The sequence below is a fragment of the Pinus tabuliformis genome, chromosome J, assembly GCF_031772625.1.
Source record: "Pinus tabuliformis cultivar Carrire ecotype Pingquan chromosome J, CPIR1, whole genome shotgun sequence".
NCBI classification, from domain to species: Eukaryota; Viridiplantae; Streptophyta; class Pinopsida; order Pinales; family Pinaceae; genus Pinus; species Pinus tabuliformis.
The window spans coordinates 27560881-27582895 of NC_142295.1; the positions used below are offsets into that span (position 1 = coordinate 27560881).

Sequence of the window (22015 nt, forward strand, 5' to 3'; positions counted from 1 at the left end):
GCACTTTTGGGCATGGATTGGTGGGGGGATTCGGTAGAAAGGGTGGGTTAGGTCTGTATTTGTGTCTCCACTGCCCGATTTCGTCATTACCCTTGTATCCTAGTCCCGTGGGATCTCCTTTACAGGCCATTAGCTTTAGGGATGGCACTACATGGGAAATCTCGATTTTGGTTGCGTGGTCCTGCTTCCCAATACCACCTACATTGCCCCCCCCCCCCCAACTCATTTTAGCCCCATTCATCTCTTTTCCCATTCGGGTCCACATGTGTCCACTAGGTCCACATAGGGTTACCCTAACCCTCCCCTTGTCCACACCTTGGGTCGGGCCTAGAACGATGCCTTGAAGGTTGATGCAGCTTAAAAAGAAATGAAAGCATAATTTATCCACTTTCAATAGGAAATGTACCACAAAATGCAAAAGATGGTCGGGATATACAAATTTAGCACATGGGCAAAAGCCAAACATGAGCTCTAACACCTTATCCATGGCCATCACCCTGGTTCCTATGGGCCCTAGATGAGCTCCCTCCATCATTAAGGAACCCATGATTGTCCCAACCCCTGGTGGGCGATGAACTGCCCCACCTTAAAGGGGTATCCATTGTTATATGTTACACATCATGCGCTCATCCCCTGGAGCCCTGATCAATGGAAAAAAAGGCATATGAAGAAGGGTGGAAAAAAAAAAGGCCAGGGTAACTCATGGACCACGATTTGCTCCCTTCTACACTCATATACCTAAGTGTGGGCTTCCCTCATTATAGCTATCCTTGCACCTTAACATGTGGTCTGGATGATTCCCCTGATCCCCATTTTGTTCCATTATTATATCATTTGCCACCTACCACTTGAAGGATGTATCATGGAACTGTTCCCCCCCTTTAAAGGTTGAAACTAACTAATAAGGTTCTTGGTTAACCACCTATTGAGCTTCGAGACACTTGTACATGCCAAAGCCCACTATGGAAGGGCATGCCACCATGAAGTGCCCCATTGGTCCCATGACTTGTAAGCTCTTTTACTTGATTACTCTAATGATTTGTTGTATTGGAGGGCAAGGGGACACGTTGGATTTTATGCAGGATTGGAGATGGGTCTCCATTTGGGGCTTGGTCTCCCTATATAGGGTCCTAGCCCTCTAGAGGGCCAGATTAACACTGGTAGGGTGAGCGTTGAGAGCCATGGGCCTCCACCATAGTAGAGAGTACTTCATAGATCATCAACACCACTCGTTGATTGCTCTTGTTCCACATTTTGGATGAGGATGATGCACCTGGTTCACCATGCCCAGCCGATTCCACACTTGCACCATACACTTGGCAGATGTTCCAGGGTCTAGAGGATGTCTCCCGCTATAGAGGGAGGGATTATATCATCATCCTAGCCTTTACAGATGGTCTACAAGCATTTTCGATCCACTTGGAGACTCATGAGGATGTCCTTGTGCCCCCACACCCACTTGGGAGCACCACAGGTTCTTGCTTGGAAAACAAGGGGCCAATCCCTTGCCCACTATGTTCAGAGTCCATTCCTACATCATGGCACCCTTTGAATCTCACTAGGCCTCCTCAAAGGCCCAATGACTCAGTTTATTGATGATTCGACCCTCTTGAGGGGCTTATTCTTATGTTATTGAGCTATTTGGTGGGCTTGTCACCAAATGTATTGTTATTGTGCACATCATTTTATTTTAGGGTCTCAATTAGGCCAATTTAGCTAAATGGAATTCATTAGAGAGTGTATAAATAGAAGTGAGATGATTCATTTGATCATCATCACTTGGATTGGGTTATTTTCTCTTGTGAGTTTTTCGCTATCCCTTTTGGAGGACAAGTCTGGATGTTATGGATGAATTTTGATGTTTGGATATCTCTCTCTTGTCTTGGAACTTCATTATTTGCATAATTTGATGATTGGATATACTCTTTGTACATGCAAGTTCTCTTTTCATGCTTATTCTTGTTATTTACTTTGTCACATGAACGTTGCTAGGATTTTCGCTATACAAGTCTGGAATTTACTATTTTTCTCTACGAATTAGTAGAAATTGTTATCTTTTATAGTGTTGCATCATGTCATGGGCCATGTATGAATGGGTGAATGTTCCTAGAGATAATTTGTGATAAATACATCTCGATAAGTCACCAATTATTGCAAATCGAAGTATAAAGAACTTGAAGCAACTGCTCTCATGCCAAAATGCCATGCGAAGTTGTTTGAAGGCCTCATTGATTGGGTGAATTCTTCCCAAACCATAAATTCTCCTAGACTCCATCTCTCCCAAAGGACAAGGCACTAATCCTCCATTGGTGATCTTTTTCAATGCGTATTCTTTTCACCTCCTTCTTTTTCTAGGCCTAACCTACATTGGTCACCTAGGGTATCAATTATTTCACATTCTAGCCATCCAAAGACTTTGATTTTTGGTCCACAACTGTGCTATGGTTTGCTCTAGAGGCCCTTCAAATTTAAAGCAAACCCGATGGTGGGATCTCGAGATATAGAAAACCCTAGATCAAGGACCATTTCTTGCCCCCTAGTTTTCCCTTGGCTAGTGTCCTTTTTAGGATCATTGAATTCAAATTTCAAAGAAAATTTGTCCTTTGATCCTCTTCTCCTTCCTAATTAGGTCAAGCCCCTCATTGGGTGATCAACTCCATACCCTTGTCCTAATTTTGGGTTTGCTTGGTCTCGTGTGGTCCCACAACCTATTGACTCCAATTCCACAAAGAACACACAAAGACCAGTTCTCCATAAGGATTTCCAGACCTAGGAATCATCTTTGCAAGATATATTACCAGACCCTAGCCTCGAGAATCCTCTTAGCCCTTCCTAGAGAGCCTATCACCTTGATTTCCAGGCAAGAGAGCCACACAATTGAGTGTCTCTTTCAAATAGGCCTTGGGAATCACCATTTATCCTCTCATTGACACATCTAGTATTGTGATTCCTCTTATACCGAGTCTCCTCCTATCGGTGAAAGTCTGTAAAGAGCAGGGAGCCTTAGTTAAGGTGATAGTGCGTTATCACTCCATTGTTGCCCTTAACCTAGTAGTTTCCCTATAAGATCCCCTCCTAGGACCCCTGCTAGTTTGAGAGGTAACATTTTTGGCATCGTTGCTGAGGAAAGGAGACATGTGTCTTGTTCCTCATACGACATTATTGACATATCATTTTGGCGACTCCATTGGAAGAACGAATCCCTAGTTCTTCATTGAACCTCAAAGTCAATGCTTGTAGGGTGAAGCAAGCATTTGTTAAGGCAGTTTTCGTTCACCATAGCGACTCCCATGATACCAATATATAAAGATCAATGGATTTTAAAAGGCTTCATGAGTGGTTTCCTGCTTTGGATATCACATGGGTTCTAGGATACCCAAATGGTCTAGATTGGAAGTTCATGCGAAATATGCCACAATTTGAGGGTGATCCATCCACAACAATGGATCACATAGCAAAACTTATTAAGCATCCTTCCGAGGTTAATGTGGTTCATCTAGACAACCTCATGGAGTCATTTATTGCCTCTATTGAATACGAGCATCGAGGTTGGCTTGACTCGTGTGAGCCTGAAAGCATTTCATCTTTTATCTAGTTGATCAACAAATTTGTGAAGTGTAAGGGACCGAAATTCCAATCTAATGAAGCTGCTTGTGAGATCCTAGAGGCAACCCTCTGAAGGGAAGGTCTCATTAGTCAAGATGAAGAGGTTGGAGATAGCCTTGAGGATCCAAGTGATGAGCGAGAACTTAGAAGAGGAGTCCTCATTGGGTCCACATGATGAACAAGATGATTTTGAGAACACGTGTTGGGAAGGATTAGTCTATGGAAAGTGAAGTTGAGACTAGCCTTACCTTTCTCAAGGATATTACTCCTAAGGACCCTCCTTCAGAGAACCTTGGGGAAGGTGGTCCCATTAGCCCCTTGGCAGTTGACATTGCAGATTACATCCGTATTGAAGAAGGGAAATGGGAAACTATTGCTCCTTAATTTGATTGTGCTCCCATTTATGACCCCGACAAGGAGGATGAGGTTGAGATTGGTCCTCCCTTTTTCTCGGGCACTGTTTATGATGACACATCCATTGATACCCTTGGGAAGGTGAATTATCGTTTTCCCTTGTATGAAAAGGGGCAGTTGGAGATGATTGATTCTCCTGTTAGGGGAGACCCTATCTCTGATACTTATGATGATGAAATCGATAAGGCCTTTGCTCCTACCTGTCCTTCTTATGGTTCCATGTTCAAATCACTTGAGCATTTAGATTATGACTTTGAGGAAGAAAAACCAGTTGAATATAACACTTCGCTCTCCCCTTTGCCTTTTTCTCTTCTTCATCATTATGAGTCTTCCTCAAGTGATTCCCTCACCCCTTTTCATATGATCTCTAGTGACCATGGGCCCCTTTACCTTCCTAGGTGTGATGTTGAGGAAGAACCATCCACTAGATGCATCCCTCCATCCCCCTCATACCCTCGGGTTTGTGAATACATTCACTCCATCGATCAACCTATCTGTTGTCGCCTTCTGTGTTTCAAGTCTCGTTTCTCCTCCCATTATGACCTTGTGGCACCTACAAAGCATAATAATATAAACAATGATTGTGATAGAGAGTTCTTGAGAGTGATCATTCATTCCACCATTGTGTACTTAAAGGGAAAGCCTCGCACTTATAGATTGACTTATTTTCCTTCACCTAGGGCTTCCTTTTACCTCGAATGGAGATCATATTTTCCCACTTCCCACCCGCTTCATCCTCCATGTGATTGTGTCTGCATTCACTTTGGGATTTGCAACATGAGTAATCATACTGGGAGACATATGTTTATTGATATGATGATATGTTGGTTGCATTAGCTTGATGATTACCCTCAGTATTAACATTGCACTGTATGCATGTTAGGGTAGGATGCATTGCATACTTATTTTGTCATTAGAACTTACATCATATGATTTTTTCCAAAGAGAAAAATCGTAATCTTTCATTATGAGAGAAAAATTACATGTAGTAGATGCTTGAGGCATATGCGATATCTGTAAGATCAGTCTAGAGCTTTGTACAATATTTTGCTGTAGCAAAATTTATGGCCTTGCCATTCCAGAATAAAAAATAATACTTGTCTCTTTTATCATCAGAAATATAAATATATACATATTGCTATGTCTATGCAGTTACTAAAAAAAACGACATCAATATAGTTACTAATGTAATTTATGTCGATCCACCCTGAAATAGTCCTGGTCTATATATGGTCTGTGATGGTATTGATAGACCTCTGTGCCCAACTGTTCATTGATTAACCACATGCCTTGGGGAAGTAGCGAGCCCTCCTTGGAAAGCTTGTTAGCATCCTCATTGTGTTCCTTGTGTATATGTTGACAAGAGACAGTGTTAAAACCAGTTTTGAGATTGTGCACATCATTCAGAATATTTTGAAGAGATATAGCATGACATTGGTTTTTTGCATTGAACCAGTTTATGATAATTTGAGAGGCTCCAAATGATCCAAATTGGATCCATAAAGAACTGTCAAATGAACCATTACTGTATCAGGTCGGGACAAACATCAAAGAATTCAAAACAGCGATCAAAAACACCCCTGGACCAGTGGCAGTAGCAGCCAGCGTGGAACAACGAGGACCTCTGTAACGACCTATCTATAAATATAGAGAACGCGAAAATAATAGCAGGCATACGATGCATGCGTATGATAGCTACATATGCATGTGCCACATACACCGCACTAGTATTTATATACGAAATTAACTATAGGTATTAAATATCATGACACTTCTTCGAACGGAGGTTCTACTCATCCATCAACACCCATATTGCTTAATGTATTATGATTAATGAGTAAATACTAAAAAAGGGCTAATAAATTATATATCTCAGATTATTAATAAAAATTATATTAATAAATTAATAAAATGATTAAAAATATATATAAGAAATTAATTAAAAGGCTACTTAAAATAATGTTATAATTTTAATATTTAAAAGTACTTTAATAAAACATAAAGAAATGTCATTTAATAAATCATAAAGTATATATATATATATATTTTTATACGTGACCATAAAATGAGATAGAGAAGGTGATACGTGACATGGGAGGGTGTCACCAGGGGATTAAGCGGTGGCCTGTTGGTGGAAGAGCGGTCACCGCCAAGAAACTAGATAAAGGCCACCAAGTAGAAGTTTATGGGGGATGGGGGTAATAGAAGAAAAGCACAGAGGAAAGGAAAACTGAAGGAAGAAGAACGTGATAAACTGAAATTATCCACAGGAAGAGCCTGAATTGTTCTGAGTTTCTGGGCACAGAGGGAATAGTCTGCTTCAACTAAGAAGCTTACTGGATTGAGTAGCCAGGTTCTGCTCAGTTTGGCTGGGTGGATTCGGTCTTTTGGTAACCGAAGCAAGGTAGCTGGAGGCATCTTCAACCGCAGGCGCACAGGTAGGTACCTCAGCAGTTCTGTTGGTTAATTTTGTAAGTTTTTAGGAAATTAATTATAGGTTCATGATATAAACTCCTTTACTGTATTTGCATTTGTTTTTCGGTTCTTACATTTGGTATCAGAGCAGTTAAAACCCTTTGACCTTACAGGGCTTACACCCACTTGCGCTTTCCTGAATTTTGACTTGAATAATGGTATACAATGGTATTACTGTATGTAAATTCTTCACTGCCCTGCCCTGCCTATATTCGAATTATATAAAATAAGTTATTCCTTACTGGTTTGTGGAAATTGGTATTTACATATAATAAACCCGTAATATATATACAGTCGCTGCAGTAAGAGATCTAAACCATCTCCCAACAGGGTGTGGTGTTGATTTGTATAGGTAATATTAAAATCTTCGAGAGAAAACGTTTCCCCATCAGCCATCGATATTTCAGGGTCAAACGGAGCTAAATAAGAGTAAACCTAGTGACTTTAAATTGGCAATCGAAGAGGCAATTCTAGCAGAATATGGCTTTATGGCTCTTGAAGAGTGCCCTCGAAATGGTACCTTGAAACAGGCAGAAATACAGGGCTGTTTGATCGGACGAGGAGATGCTGCTCAAGTTTCACCCTATTGACAAGCTTTATCCCCGTAGTATCAACGCCCAAATAAGTAAAGAAACATTAAATGTATGGACAAATAAATATTCATAGAGCCTCGCTACAGAAGTAGAATAAGTCAACGTATTGTTAAAAGGAGATACATTTTTAGTAAACAGTACTTCCTGTAACTTCAAACTTAATTCATAATACTCAGATCAGATCACCAAATGTTTTCATACATCAAAACTCTAGTGATTTATGTATAGCCCTACAAACTACAGGTGTGCTTGCATAAAGACGGTAATGACAATCAGTTACTTATAATATGCATAGCATCATAAATTAAAAAGATCAAATATTTGCAGTTACGGAAAATGAGTAATTATGTAGCGGAGATCAAATATTTACAGTTACGGAAGATGAGTAATTACGTAGCAATTTTAAACTATACATTAGATTAAAACAAAATTCTACAAATAGAAAGCCTATTCTTAAAGGCCGCGTTATCCTTCCACTGCACAGAGCGGGAGGTTATCATTGCTTTGTTAAACCGGCCTCACGCGTCCCTACTTGGCGAACAGTTAAGACTATGCATTCATATCTCCGGGCCACCCAACGTATGGATACACCGTGGATTGAACACGCGACCTGCGGGTTGCTGTCAAACCCTGCTCAGGTTACACACGTTAATTCATTGGACGCGTGGCACTATGCTTCAGCACACGTCAGCAGTGTGAACTTGCGGGTATGCATGTAAGCTGTAGCGTTGGCTGGAAGCTGTGGGTGCCGTGTTCAATCCGCACCAAAAAAAAAGGTATATAAATCAATTATAAATTAAATTATATCATATAAATTTTAATTATAATACATCAATTATTGAAAATACGACCTCATGAATATTAGCCATACGCCTTATCAATCCGTGGGAAACCTTCAATTGATTTTTAATATTTCTTTCATTAAATCAGGCATCCAAATAATAATAATAATAAAAAAATTGCCCGTGATATATTTAACTGAGTTACTAACAATAATAGAGCGGAGTATTTACTAATTATTTAGGCTGAGAAACACTTACTAGTCTATTATTATAGTAGAGATAAATTAAAAAATAAAAATAAAATTTTTACGAATTGTTTAATTAATTATAATTCAAAAATTTGATAAGAAGAATAAGATAATGTAAATATTATGTTAGATAAATAAATATGATATTTAATTGTTTAATCGGTATCATCTAAGTTATTTGGTTCTATTAAAGTTTGACCCTTATATATATATATATATATATATTTTATGTAAATATTTTAAATTTCTTTTATGAAATTATAATGAATATGTTATAATTGATATTCCGGTCGTATACATCTAAGTAACATATTCAACATTATAACTATGTGTGTCCTCCTTTAAAGGTAATAGTTTGAGGTGTCATGGGTGTGTTGATGATGTTCATTATAACGAGGTATTTAATATTTAAATATTTAATTTTGTGAATGTTACTTAGTAATTAGTTTTGGATGGTCTACCATAGGCATTAATAACCATACACTTCTGCATTATTTCATATTAGGATAGAATACTCTGCATTAGGACAAGGAGGTTGCGAGACCATCCTCCTTGACCTTGGTACCAGTAAGATCTGCCTAACAGATAAAAATTGCAAAAAAGCTATACCCGTTTATGAATGTGAAATTGCAAAAAGAAAACTATATGTTAAATTCGAATGTCTACCTCAAATTTTTATGGAATTTTTTATGTACGCAGGAAACATTACAATGGTAAAAACATATGAGCAAGGACGACGTGATCGGGCAGCATCACCGTCATTAATGCCACCACCGTCGTCATCATCATCCCCATCACCACCACCATCATCATCGTCTCCACCGAGACCATCATCAATACCAATTGCTCCAGCACCGAAGTTGACCATGATAATGAACTCATTGGAAGCCTTATTGGAAACATTAAAAGAGTCAACTATGGCTAAGAACAAAGAAAAACTCCAACCCTTAGCAACCAATTCAGCGGAACCAAAGAATTTTGAGCATAAAAGATCCAAAGAAGATATATCTACGGAGCTTTAGAAGATTAAACTCCCAGAATTTTCAGGGGCTTAAGCAGGTGAACGTGCTGAGGCATGGTTAGAAGGAATGAACAGATGTTTTAAATTAAGAGAATATTCTTTTTCTGCAAAAACAAAAATTGTTGTATTTCAATTAAAGGAAAGTGCCTTGTTTTGGTGGGGAAATCTGGAAAAACAACTGCACCTTACATCGGATAATGTCCCTTGGGAATTGTTCGAGGAAAGATTCCGTGCAAAGCATTTACCTCCATACTTTCAACAACAACAAGCCAAAGCCTTCCATACATTAGTTCAGGGAAATAAAATAGTGGAAGAATATAAGATAAGGTTTATGGAGCTTGTAAAATACATTCACTACTTAGATTTTGATGAACGTCAAGCTGAACGCTTCATATTTGGGTTAAATCCTCGCATCAGGGCCTTGGTGAGAATGTGGAAACCATCATTAGTAGCTGAGGCAGTAGAATGTGGTCGTTATGCAGAAGAACATCTAGGAATCAAAAAGGATGTAGGGCTAGCAGAACCTTTACAATCAGGATTTCCAGGAAAGACTTCCCGAAATTTCTTCAGAGGAGGTAGCTCAAGGCCACCTTATGGTAATAGATTTACCTCCAGAAATGTAGGAACAAGAGCTCCCATGGCAGTTAACACTATAGCCACTGAATCATCAAACATCAGTCCATGGACATCTCATGGAACTGCCAATAGAGGAAGAAATTCGAGAGGAAACAACATGAGAGGACAATGCTCTTTATCTAGAAATTCACGTCTTGATTCAAGAGGATCAACGCAGGTTAATTGTTGGGGATGTGGAGGATCGCATTTTCAACGTGATTGTCCAGAAGCTTCGTCAAGTATATTGCATAGGACTGGAAAGGAACCAACATCAAATAATCAAGGTAATCATAGAATTCATGCAGTAGTCAACAACGACCAAGCAGCACATCAATCCACTATAGTGGAATCTTCAGGTATTATTAATGGTAAAAAATTCAAAATATTATTTGATACTGGTGCCACAGATAGTTTCATTTCGTCATATGCATTAAACAAATGTGGATTGGGAGCTCGCAAACAAAATGATTTCAGATAGGTAGAAATGGCCTCAGGAGAACTCCAATCCGTAGACTTAAGTGTGGATCAATGCAAAATTGACCTAGGGGTCTGTACGACTAAATTGAAAGTTTATGTCACAGCCTTAAGAACTTATGATCTTGTCATAGGTATGGATTGGCTAGAAGCTCATCAAGTTTGGGTAGACTATTATGGGAAAAGAATTTTAGGTATAAATGACGAAAGAGAAGTGATCCAAATTCAAGGAATCAAAAGAAAAGTATCTTTACGTTACATATCCGCAATGAAAATGAAGCGTTGTTTAAAAAAAGGTTGTCAGGCATATGTAATTCAAGAAGTAAGTAAAGAAAAAGGACCATCCTTAGAACAATATCCGGTGTTAGCCGAATTTCCGGATGTATTTCCAAAGGAACTACCAGGATTACCCCTTGTAAGAGAGCTAGATCTCACTATTGAATTGAAACCTGGTACTCAACCAATCTCTAAAACACTTTATAGAATGACAGCTCCATAACTTCAAGAATTGCAAATTCAATTGAAGGAACTATTGGATATAGGACATATTTGACCCAGTATATCACCTTGGGGTGCTTCTGTAATTTTTGTCAAAAAGAAAGATGGATCTTTAAGATTATGCATAGATTATCGAGACTTGAATCGAACTACAGTAAAAAATCAATATCCTATGCCTCGAATGGATGATCTTTTCGGTCAAATGAAAGGAGCTGCTGTCTTTTCAAAAATTGATCTTCGATCAGGCTACATCAGCTAAGGATTTCTAAAAGCGATATTTCTAAAACTGCATTCTGGACACGTTTTGGACATTATGAATTTACTGTGGTACCATTTGGATTAACAAATGCACCAGCAGTATTTATGAATCTTATGAACAGTGTTTTCTGCGAATATCTTGATCAATTTGTACAAGTCTTTTTAGATGATATTCTCATCTATTCTAAGAATAAGAAAGAGCATGAAGATCATTTGCGGATAGTATTGTCCTGCCTTAGAAAACATCAGTTGTATGGAAAATTATCCAAATGCTCATTCTTTCAGGAAAAGATTCATTACTTAGGTCATATCATATCAGGTGAAGGGATTTCAGTAGACCCTGAGAAGGTAAAAGCAATCATGGGATGGCCAATACCGAAAAACGCACATGAAGTACGAAGCTTTATGGGTTTAGCCGGTTACTACCGAAGATTTGTGAAGGAATTCTCCAAAATTGCAAAGCCGATTACAGCCCTTCAGCGTAAAGGTGTTAAGTATGAATGGACTGAGAAATGTAATAAAGCATTCTCTGAACTCAAAAGACTACTGACCAGTGCACCAATCTTAAGAGTCCCTGATATGGACAAAGATTTTACGGTATGTACTGATGCATCCAAACAAGGGCTGAGTGTAGTATTGATGTAGGATAGAGGAGTAATAGCATATGCCTCCAGAAAGTTAAAACGTCATGAAGAACTCTATGCTACTCACGATTTAGAGTTAGCCGTTGTAGTACTAGCTTTAAAGATTTGGAGACATTATCTAGTAGGGCAAAGTTTTACGCTTAAAAGCGATCATCAAAGCCTACAATATTTGTTCACTCAAAGAGACTTAGATGCTAGACAAATACGATGGAGTGAATTCTTAAGTGAATATGACTTTGGAATATCATATATTAAGAGAAAGGAAAATGTAGTAGCAGATGCTTTAAGCAGAAGACCTCGAATATTCTCTCTCATACCTATCGAAGTAGACTTAAGGCAACGAGTACTAGAATATCTTATAGAAAATAGTTGGTATTTAAAGGTGAGATCTGGTCTTGAGGGAAAAAAGCCAAGAGAATCTAAGTTTGAAGGATATGAACTAGAAAATGATGGAATCTTACGATTCCATGGAAGGATGAATATTCCTGATAATAAGGATCTTCGAGACACTATCCTTAAAGAAGCCCACAGAGCAACATATTGTGCACATCCTGGAGTAAAGAAAATGTATTCGGATACTAAGAAACTCTTCTTCTGGTCAGTCATGAAATGTGATATCACTCAATTTGTTGCAAAATGTTTGGAATGTCAACAAGTAAAAGCAGATCACTGTCATCCATCGGGTCTCTTACAACCTCACAACATTCCTATGACCAAATGGGAGATTATTCTTATGGATTTTATCACTGGGCTACCTCCTACTTCTCAAAGACACAATGCCATTCTGGTAGTAGTGGATAAATTAACAAAAAGCACCCATTTCATTTTCGTAAGAGATACTTACGAAGTTGCTGACGTAGCACGAGTATTCATAAATGAAATTATCGGATTTCATGGAGTACCTAAGAAGATTATATCCGATAGAGATTCACAATTCACTTCAAGATTCTGGACTTGCATGCAGTTAGTCGTAGGAACTCAACTAAATTTGAGCACTGCTTATCATCCCGAAACTGATGGACAAACAGAAAGGGTAAATCAAATACTTGAAGATATGTTGAGAATGTATGTTATGGATCAACAATCACACTGGAAAAAATACTTATCTTTAGTCGAATTTGCATACAAGAACAGTTACACAGTGCGATTGGAATGCCTCCATTTGAAGCGTTATATGGTAGACCTTGCAGAACACTGTTAAGTTGGGACAGGTTAGAAGATCGAGTGATAATAGGACCAGAGTTAATCCAAGAAATGGAAGAGCAGGTAAGACAAATTAGACAACGGTTAAAGGAAGCACAAGATAGACAAAAGAGTTATGCTGATGCTCACAGAACTGATAGGAAGTATGAAGTAGGGGATCAGGTTTTCATCCACATCAAATCAAATAAAAGTACTATTCGATTCGGAAAAGGGAAAAAGTTGTCACCCCGATTTATTGGACCATTTAAAGTCATGGAAAGAGTTGGACCTCTCACCTATCGTCTTGCATTGCCACCTCACTTGCATAAAATTCATAATGTATTTCATGTATCTGTATTAATACATTATATAGATGATCAATCTCATAACCTTCAATGGAAGGAATTGTAGGTATCGGACGAGGGAATCATATCGGTCGAACCATTACGTACACTGGAACGTAGGGTCCGACAGCTCAGGAATCGTCTCGTAGACCAAGTTAAGGTCCAGTGGGACAAGTATAGTACTGGATCATCTACTTGGGAAGATACAGAGAACATATGTCAAAAATACCCTAATCTGTGTCAATTTTGAAGAACTTTAAACTATGTTTTGTATATATTTACTTTACTGCAAATCAGAGACTCAGAACCATTTTGAATGATCATATATAAGCGTGAATTTTTATGACAATATTTGTTTAAATTCGTTGGTACATGGATACCAAGACAGAATATGTTATTGATCTTACTAAATTATAGTTGTCAAAGTAAAGTTTAAAATATTTAAGTGATTTTGCTCCAGATGGGAATTAAGATATTATAATTCTGTTTTATTTATGCGTATCAATATGATTGATGAGATAGAAATCAAAGAATAATCACATTTTAATATGAAAGTCAATGACATGAATAAAATATGGAAAAATATGTTATACTGTAGTTGAGATGTGTGAATTATATATAAGTTATTTATTTTGAATATGTTAATGCACATTTATAAATGCATGGACAAGTGTTTATAATTGCAGATAATATCCGTTACCAAAATGACCACGTGATGACAGAAACCTCAGAACAATTAAGGCTCAAAGAGATTCTATGATAGGGTATTAACCCTAATTCTATTGGGAGGGGTGGAGGTGTTGCCCACTGTTTATCCTCCAAACCTTGGAGTCATGGGAGGACTGTGTGAATCACGCTCCCCTAGACGTGTGATGATGACTGTCGGATGCCTACTGGGAATCAGGTCGGTATAACTGACGTTGCCAGCCTTAGAGTTTATGAATGGTTAGGTTAGTAAAACTGACGCCATGGCATACTCCAGTAGAGGACGGATAGGATGGGAGTGGAAGAGATTAGGAAGGATAGGATGATTTTAGAATAGCTTGGGAACCTGATTAGGGCAAGGCCTGACCATTAAAATTATAAACCCAAAAGTATTCAAAACACCAATTTTATAATATCCTTATATTAAATAAGAATTTAACCTCGATTTACAATCCTAAGAAGAATGTACTAATTGCTATCATAAGTAATCATATAAAATAAAAACTCTAACTTCGGGGTGAAGTTTTCTGAAGGGGGAGTGTATGTAACGACCTATCTATAAATATAGAGAACGCGAGAATAATAGCAGGCATACGATGCATGCGTATGATAGCTACATATGCATGTGCCGCATACACCACACTAGTATTTATATACGAAATTAACTATAGGTATTAAATATCACGACACTTCTTCGAATGGAGGTTCTACTCATCCATCAACACCCATATTGCTTAATGTATTATGATTAATGAGTAAATACTAAAAGAGGGCTAATAAATTATATATCTCAGATTATTAATAAAAATTATATTAATAAATTAATAAAATGATTAAAAATATATATAAGAAATTAATTAAAAGGGTTCTTAAAATAATGTTATAATTTTAATATTAAAATTAAGTACTTTAATAAAACATAAAGAAATGCCATTTATTAAATCATAAAGTATATATATATATTTATACGTGACCATAAAATGAGATAGAGAAGGTGATACGTGACATGGGAGGGTGTCACCAAGGGATTAAGCGGTGGCCTGCTGGTGGAAGAGTGGCCACCGCCAAGAAACCAGATAAAGGCCACCAAGCAGAAGTTTACGGGGGACGGGGGTAACAGAAGAAAAGCACAGAGGAAAGGAAAACTGAAGGAAGAAGAACGTGATAAACTGAAATTATCCACAGGAAGAGCCTGCATTGTTCTGAGTTTCTGGGCACGGAGGGAATAGTCTGCTTCAACTAAGAAGCTTACTGGATTGAGCAGCCAGGTTCTGCTTAGTTTGGTTGGGTGGATTCAGTCTTTTGGTAACCAAAGCAAGGTAGCCGGAGGCATCTTCAACCGCAGGTACACAGGTAGGTATCTCAACAGTCCTGTTGGTTAATTTTGTAAGTTTTTAGGAAATTAATTATAGGTTCATGCTATAAACTCCTTTACTGTATTTGCATCTATTTTTCGGTTCTTACAACCTCAGTCAAAGCACGCTGACCGAGGCCCATGGAGACTACGCGGGAGGCCGAATTAGCCCCTGGGAGGCTTGGATCGGGAAACGGAGGTGGATTTTGCTGGGCGAAAAGGCTCAAAATGGGGAAGCCCCGAGCACTCGGACGCGTGGGGAGCCGGAGAACCGTAGGGAAAAAGGTAGAAGGGCTAAAAGCTAAAGGTGGGACCTGCTCCGAAACCGGCAGTATTGATCGGGGGCTCATTGAACAGTAAGCGGTTTTGGATAGAAGCGGAGCGATCCCACTCAGCGATCGACGCGTGGCGAGTGGAGAAGAGAGAAAACCGCCACTCATCGCTCGCTAACGGTCGAGCAAGTCAACCGTGCGAAATGAGTGGATGGCGTTGGATCTGGGGGATCCAGATTTGACGACTGAGATCGCGCTCGATGGGGAAGCGGAATCGACGAGGGATTAAGCCGCAGTTTGTAAAGAATTTGAGGTCCGTTTTGACCGCTGGATCTGGGGGATCCAGATTTGACCACTGAGATCGCGCTCGATGGGGAAGCGGAATCGACGAGGGATTAAGCCGCAGTTTGTAAAGAATTTGAGGTCCGTTTTGACCGCCATGGTGGAGGAAGACTCATTCCACGATGTAATTGAAGAATTAAACCGACGAAGCAGGCTGGCGCGTTACAGGAGGACATGTGGCCACTATTTGTGAGCCCGATGATGACGCCGAACAGGGAACTCCAAGCGCAGCTGCAGAAGAGGAACTGAACACACATGGGAACGAATGGCTCTAAAGCCATGAACAAAAGACAGAAGACACAGAGAACCCCGAGAGGAGGTCAGAACACAGAGAGGAAGACAAAAGACAGAGAAGCAAAGAAGATAGTGAAGCAAAAGCAGAAGAAGACAGAGGGCCGAGCTGACCAAAGGCAGCGTCGAGCACCAGAGAGCTTGAGAGATTCAAGCCATCCCAGAGAGGATCTGTTCGGACTGAGCACCACATTGGGCTCTGTCCATTGTAGACCAGAAGGTCACGCAGCTAGTAGGCAACAGAGTCTGTGCACTCCAGTGGCTTGGGGAATCCAAGAACCACCCTGCCAAGCAAAATCTGTTTCAGGTGACTCAAATTGAGCTCCTGCATTGTAATTCTCTGCTTAAGACACAATAAAATAAGGCCACCACTGAGAGTTGGACCGGAGATGTAGCCCTGGAGGATAGGGTGAACTCCTTATTAATTTCTTGTGTTCTTGTATTTGCTTACTGTATTTCTCTGCTGTCTTTCCATTTAAGTGTCTGTGTATTTGCAATCTGATCGATCCGTTGCTTAAATAACATAGACACACACACCAACACGAGTCTGTAATACCTTTATTCAATAAATCTTTAACTGAGGTCACTCATAGGGTGATTATCAGATCAAGTGGTATCAGAGCTTTAGGCTGTAAGGTTAGACAAGCTTGTGTTGGTTTAGCTGTTGAATGCTCACTAGATCAAAGCTCAAATTAGGAGAAGGAGAGTTGGTGGAAACTAATCCTGAAATTGGGAGAGTCTATCCTCGAAAGACAATGTCAGAGGAAGGTTCTGTGGGGCCAGACCCTCAATTCATAAAAAGTTTCCTAGCTATAAAGTCTATGGTAGAAGAAATGTATAAGGACTTTAGAAAGCATAAGGATGAAGATTCATCAGGTTCTAAACAAGATAAAGAAGAAGATGAGTCTCACTTCCATGACCACTCCAAAGGAAAAGGGAAAGAGGAAAGCTTTCTCACACCTCCTAATAGCCCTGTGCATAATAAGAAAGCATCTTTGATCAAGCTAGATGTTAAATTTGATTTGCCTATATATGATGGAGAGCTAAATGCTGAAAAGTTGGACAATTGGATTAGACAAATTGATGTGTATTGCAGAGTACAGAACATAGACTCAGATAGGAATAAGATTCAGCTAGCAAGCGTACGCCTAGCAGGCACTGCCTTGGTTTGGTGGGAAGGCAGGACCCACGCTGATATGAAAAGACATGGTAAGACTATCTCTGTCTGGAGTGAATTTGTTTCTGCAATCAAAAAGCAATTCTATCCATTGGCCTACATGCAACAAGCCATGATGAGTTGGCAAACTCTTCGACAGTTGAAAGGGCAAAGTGTGCAAGGGTATACTCAAGAATTTAGAAAGAGAGCATTGACGCTGGGTATCTCATTAGACTCACCAGAGACTCTTTTGAAGTACATTGGTGGTCTACACAGCTACATGAGTTATACCATCCTCATGTTTAATCCTACTAGTATAGATGAGGTATCTGTACAAGCTACTCATTTAGAAGCTAGAGGAAAGAATGGAAATCCAGAAGTTGGGGGACCATCCCAACCCACTGTAAGCAAGAGCAAGGAGAAAAGAAAGTAGAAGTGGAAAGCAAGGAATGCTAACACTGCACAGAAAAGCAAAGCTTCATGCACCCACTGTAAAAAGGATGGGCATGATGATGAGCATTGTTGGATTCTGCATCCAGAGCTGAGACCTAAGAAGTCCGAGGGCAAGAAGAAGAAGACTGTTACAACTATTCAGAAAGATTTGGGGTTAGACTCAGGAGATGAAACAACTATTGCAGCCACAGGTATAAAAGGTAAGAATTCTGAAGCATCTAGTAGTAACTCTGCTCAATCTGTTATTGATGAAAAAAATGAGAGAAAAAGACATGAGCTTTTTCATATTCGAGTTGTTTCCAAAAATCAAAAGATTGATACTTTGTTTAATAGTGGCTCACAAGTAAATCTAATTTCCGAAGCAATTGTAAAGAAATTGGGATTAGCAACTGCACCTCAGAAGAAACCATACCCATTAGGATGGTTGAATGATAAAGCACAACTACAAGTGACTAGACAGTGCAAACTCAAGTTTTCTTTTGGGTCAACATTTTTAGATGAGGTTGAGCTAGACATAATTCCTTTGGATATATGTGGAATTGTTTTAGGAAGTCCTTACTTGTATGATAGAAAGGCTATCTTCTATAGAGCAGAGAACAAGTATCTACTTGTTAAAGATGGAATCAAATACTTTGTAAGAGCTCATAAGCTCAAGAATAATTATACTCTCATAAACTCAGGACAGATGAAAAGAATGATAAATTCATGCAAAAAATTCTTACTGATGGTTGGAAAGGAAAAGAAACCTGATAAAACCAATGTATTTGAGGGCTGTGACGCTGAACATCAAGCTGATATAGAAAAGGTTGTTTCAGAGTATGATATCTTATTTCAAGAACCTAAAGGTTTGCCACCCAAAAAGGGAATAGTACATGATAGTATTTTGCAGCAAGATGTTCCATTGCCTAATATTAGGATGTACAGGTTGTCTGCTTTAGAGAATGCTGAAATCAAGAAACAGGTGCAGGAGTTGCTCGAGAAAGGGTTCATTAGGCCTAGCACATCACCATGTGGGTCACCAATCATTTTGGTGAGAAAGAAAGATGGCTCGTGGAGAATGTGTATTGATTACCGAGCACTGAATAAGATAACAATAAAAAATCGTTATCCCCTTCCTCGCATAGACGATCTTTTAGATCAATTGAAGGAAGCTGTTTATTTCACCAAGCTGGATTTGCACAGTGGATACCATCAGGGTAGGGTTGCAGAGCAAGATGCATGGAACATTGCTTTCAAAACAAAGTAGGGATTGTATGAATGGCTGGTTATGCCTTTTGGCTTGATCAATGCTCCTGCTACTTTCATGAGATTAATGAATGATGTACTCAGACCTTTTCTTGATGATTTTGTTATTGTGTATCTGGATGACATTTTGATTTTTAGTGAAACGTGGGAAGAACATTTAAAGCATGTTAAGCAGACATTAGATGTTTGGAAAAGAGAAAAACTTTATGTTAAACTCTCAAAATGTGAATTTGGCAAAACATCTCTAAACTACTTGGGACATATAGTAGGGGGAGGTGAATTGAAAATGGATCCCTCTAAAGTGGCAGTCATTGTAAACTGGCCTAAACCCAAGTTTGCTACAGAAGTGAGAAGCTTCTTAGGAGCAGCACAATATTGGAGGAAGTTCATTTCTAACTTTTCCTCGATTGCAACGCCCTTACATGCTTTAACAGGATTGAATAAGGTGTTTCAGTGGGGAGGCAAACATCAGAAAGCCTTTGACACTTTGAAAGAAAAGATTAGTACAACACTTGTACTAGCACTACCAGATCTGCAAAGACCATTTGAGATCCAAACTGATGCCAGTGACTATGCCATGGGAGCAGTGTTGACACAGCACAATAAACCCATATGTTATCATTCTAAGACTTTTAATCCTGCAGTAGTTAACTATCCTACATATGATAAAGAATTGTATGCATTAGTTTAGAGTGTGAAAAAGTGGAAACATTACTTAATGGGCAAAGAGACAGTAATATATACTGATCATCAACTACTTCAATGTTTGCACTCCCAAACTAAGTTGCAGCAATCAAGACATTACAGATGGATGGGTTTTCTACAACAGTTTCATTTAGTCATTAGATATAAAAAGGGCATACATAACAAGGTTGCAGACATGTTATCTAGACCCATTATAAATGCATCTACCATACTTAAGCATAATTCTGTGCTACATGAAAGCTACATTGAACAATATGCTTAGGATATGGACTTTAAAGATGTATATGCAACTTTGAGTCAAGGCAAAAGAGTAGAAGAATTGGACCATCATATGAAGGACCAACTCTTATACCATTGTGGGAAACTCTGCATTCCACAAACTGAGAGAGCAAAGATAATTAGGGAAGCACATACTCCTTTGATATCAGGTCACTTTGGGGTAAGTAAAACAGTTGCACAGCTGCAAAGATTTTGTTATTGGCCAAAAATGAATGAGACAGTTTCTAGATATGTAAGAGGGTGTGCTATGTGTGCTAAAAGCAAGCCCAGCAACAGAAAACTAGGCTTGTACACTCCATTGCCAGTTCCTTCTCACCCTTGGGAAAGTGTTTCCATGGATTTTGTTGGAGGACTGCCTAAATCTAGGAAAGGTCATGATTATCTATATGTTGTTGTGGATAGGTTCAACAAAATGTGTATTTTGATACCTTGTAATAAACAGATTATAGCTAAACAGACTGCAAAATTATTCTTTGAACATGTATGGGTTCATTTTGGATTACCCACTTCCATTGTATCTGATCGAGACACCCGATTTGTGGGGAAGTTTTGGTCAAGTCTGTGGGAACTGATGGACACCAAACTGAAGAAAAGCACAACTTTTCATCCACAAACAGATGGCCAGACAGAAGTAGTTAACAAGACAGTGATCTAGTTACTGAGAGGATATTGCATCAAACATCCTAAGCTTTGGGATGAACACTTGTGTTATGTGCAGCATGCTTACAACAGAGCAAAACACTCTTCTACACAGAGATCTCCTTTTGAGACTTGTTTTGGTTTCATACCAAGGTCTCCTTTGGATTTTGTCTTTGGTAAAGATACCATGGTTGATGGATACAGTGATGTGGACAGGGCAACTAGGTTTATCCTAAGTTGCAGGAAACGTGGCCCTAGGGGGCGTTTCGCCAGGGGAAACGAAACGAAACGCGTTTCCCCGTACCGTACGGCCTGGAAACGCGTTTCCGGCCGTACGGCCACGTTTCCGGAAACGGAAACGTGGCCGTACGGCCGGAAACGCGTTTCCAGGCTGTACGGGCCACGTTTCCCTAAAAAAACATTTGTTTTTTAATTTTTTTTTTTCTAATGTAGATCTCTTACATTTGTTTGCCTTAGTGTTGATATGCAGTTCATGGTAATGTTAAATTCTTAAAGTAAAAGTGATATTCTCCTTTATTTTTCATTTTCATCTTTTTACTTAAATTTTTAACATTACCATGAAATGACTCAGGATGTTTGAGAGTGGTTTCGCCGTCATTGGATTTCATATGGAGAAAGTAGAATTTTAGATCTTACTCAAAATCCAGCAGACTTATCTGTTTTTCAGGATTTCAGGATTGGGGGGATTTCAATGTTTCCATTGGATTTTATCATGTACTAGGGTATGGAACTTGTATTTAATCGAGAGAACAAAGCCCTCTATGCAGGGGAGACTCCCAATAATCAAGAGAATGTAGGGTACTAGGGTATGAAACTTGTATTTAATCAAGAGCACTAAGGTCATTCGACTATGTAGGAGGAGACTCCCAATCAACCACGAGACAAAAAATTAGAAATTTCTCGTGGCTGATTTTGGATATTTCTATTTTCATTATGTGATTATTCATGAGTAAATGTGATGTAAATTTAGATACTTATAGTCTATGCATTGACAATTGACAATTTTATCATAATGTAATAAATTAGAATGTATCATATATGCTTTATGATTGCACATATTTCTTAAATTCCTAATATATATATATATATATATTCGCGTTTCCCCGTTTCCAAAATTTGGGGAGGTCGCGTTTCGTATCGCTTCCCGTTTCGGAAACTCGTACCCGTTTCCCCGTTTCGTGCAACCTTGGGTTTATCGAATAGATCCCGGAGATCCGCCAGGCAGTACAGGAACAGCTGGAAAAGAGCCAAGCCAAGTACAAGGCTAGGCATGACAAGCATCGGATGGAGCATAGCTTTCAAGTTGGTGACCAAGTTTGGCTGTATATCAGCAAGGACAGGATGCAAGGTGAAGGTAAAAAGCTAAAGCCCATCAGGTATGGACCCTTTAGGATACTTG

General features: G+C 39.0%; 1 protein-coding gene across 8 annotated transcripts in view; it reads left to right on the plus strand.

Annotated features, from left to right (window-relative positions):
- Nucleotides 1-22015, plus strand: part of LOC149225260 (receptor-like serine/threonine-protein kinase ALE2) — a 390048-nt gene that overhangs the window by 80171 nt on the left and 287862 nt on the right. The window lies entirely within an intron of this gene.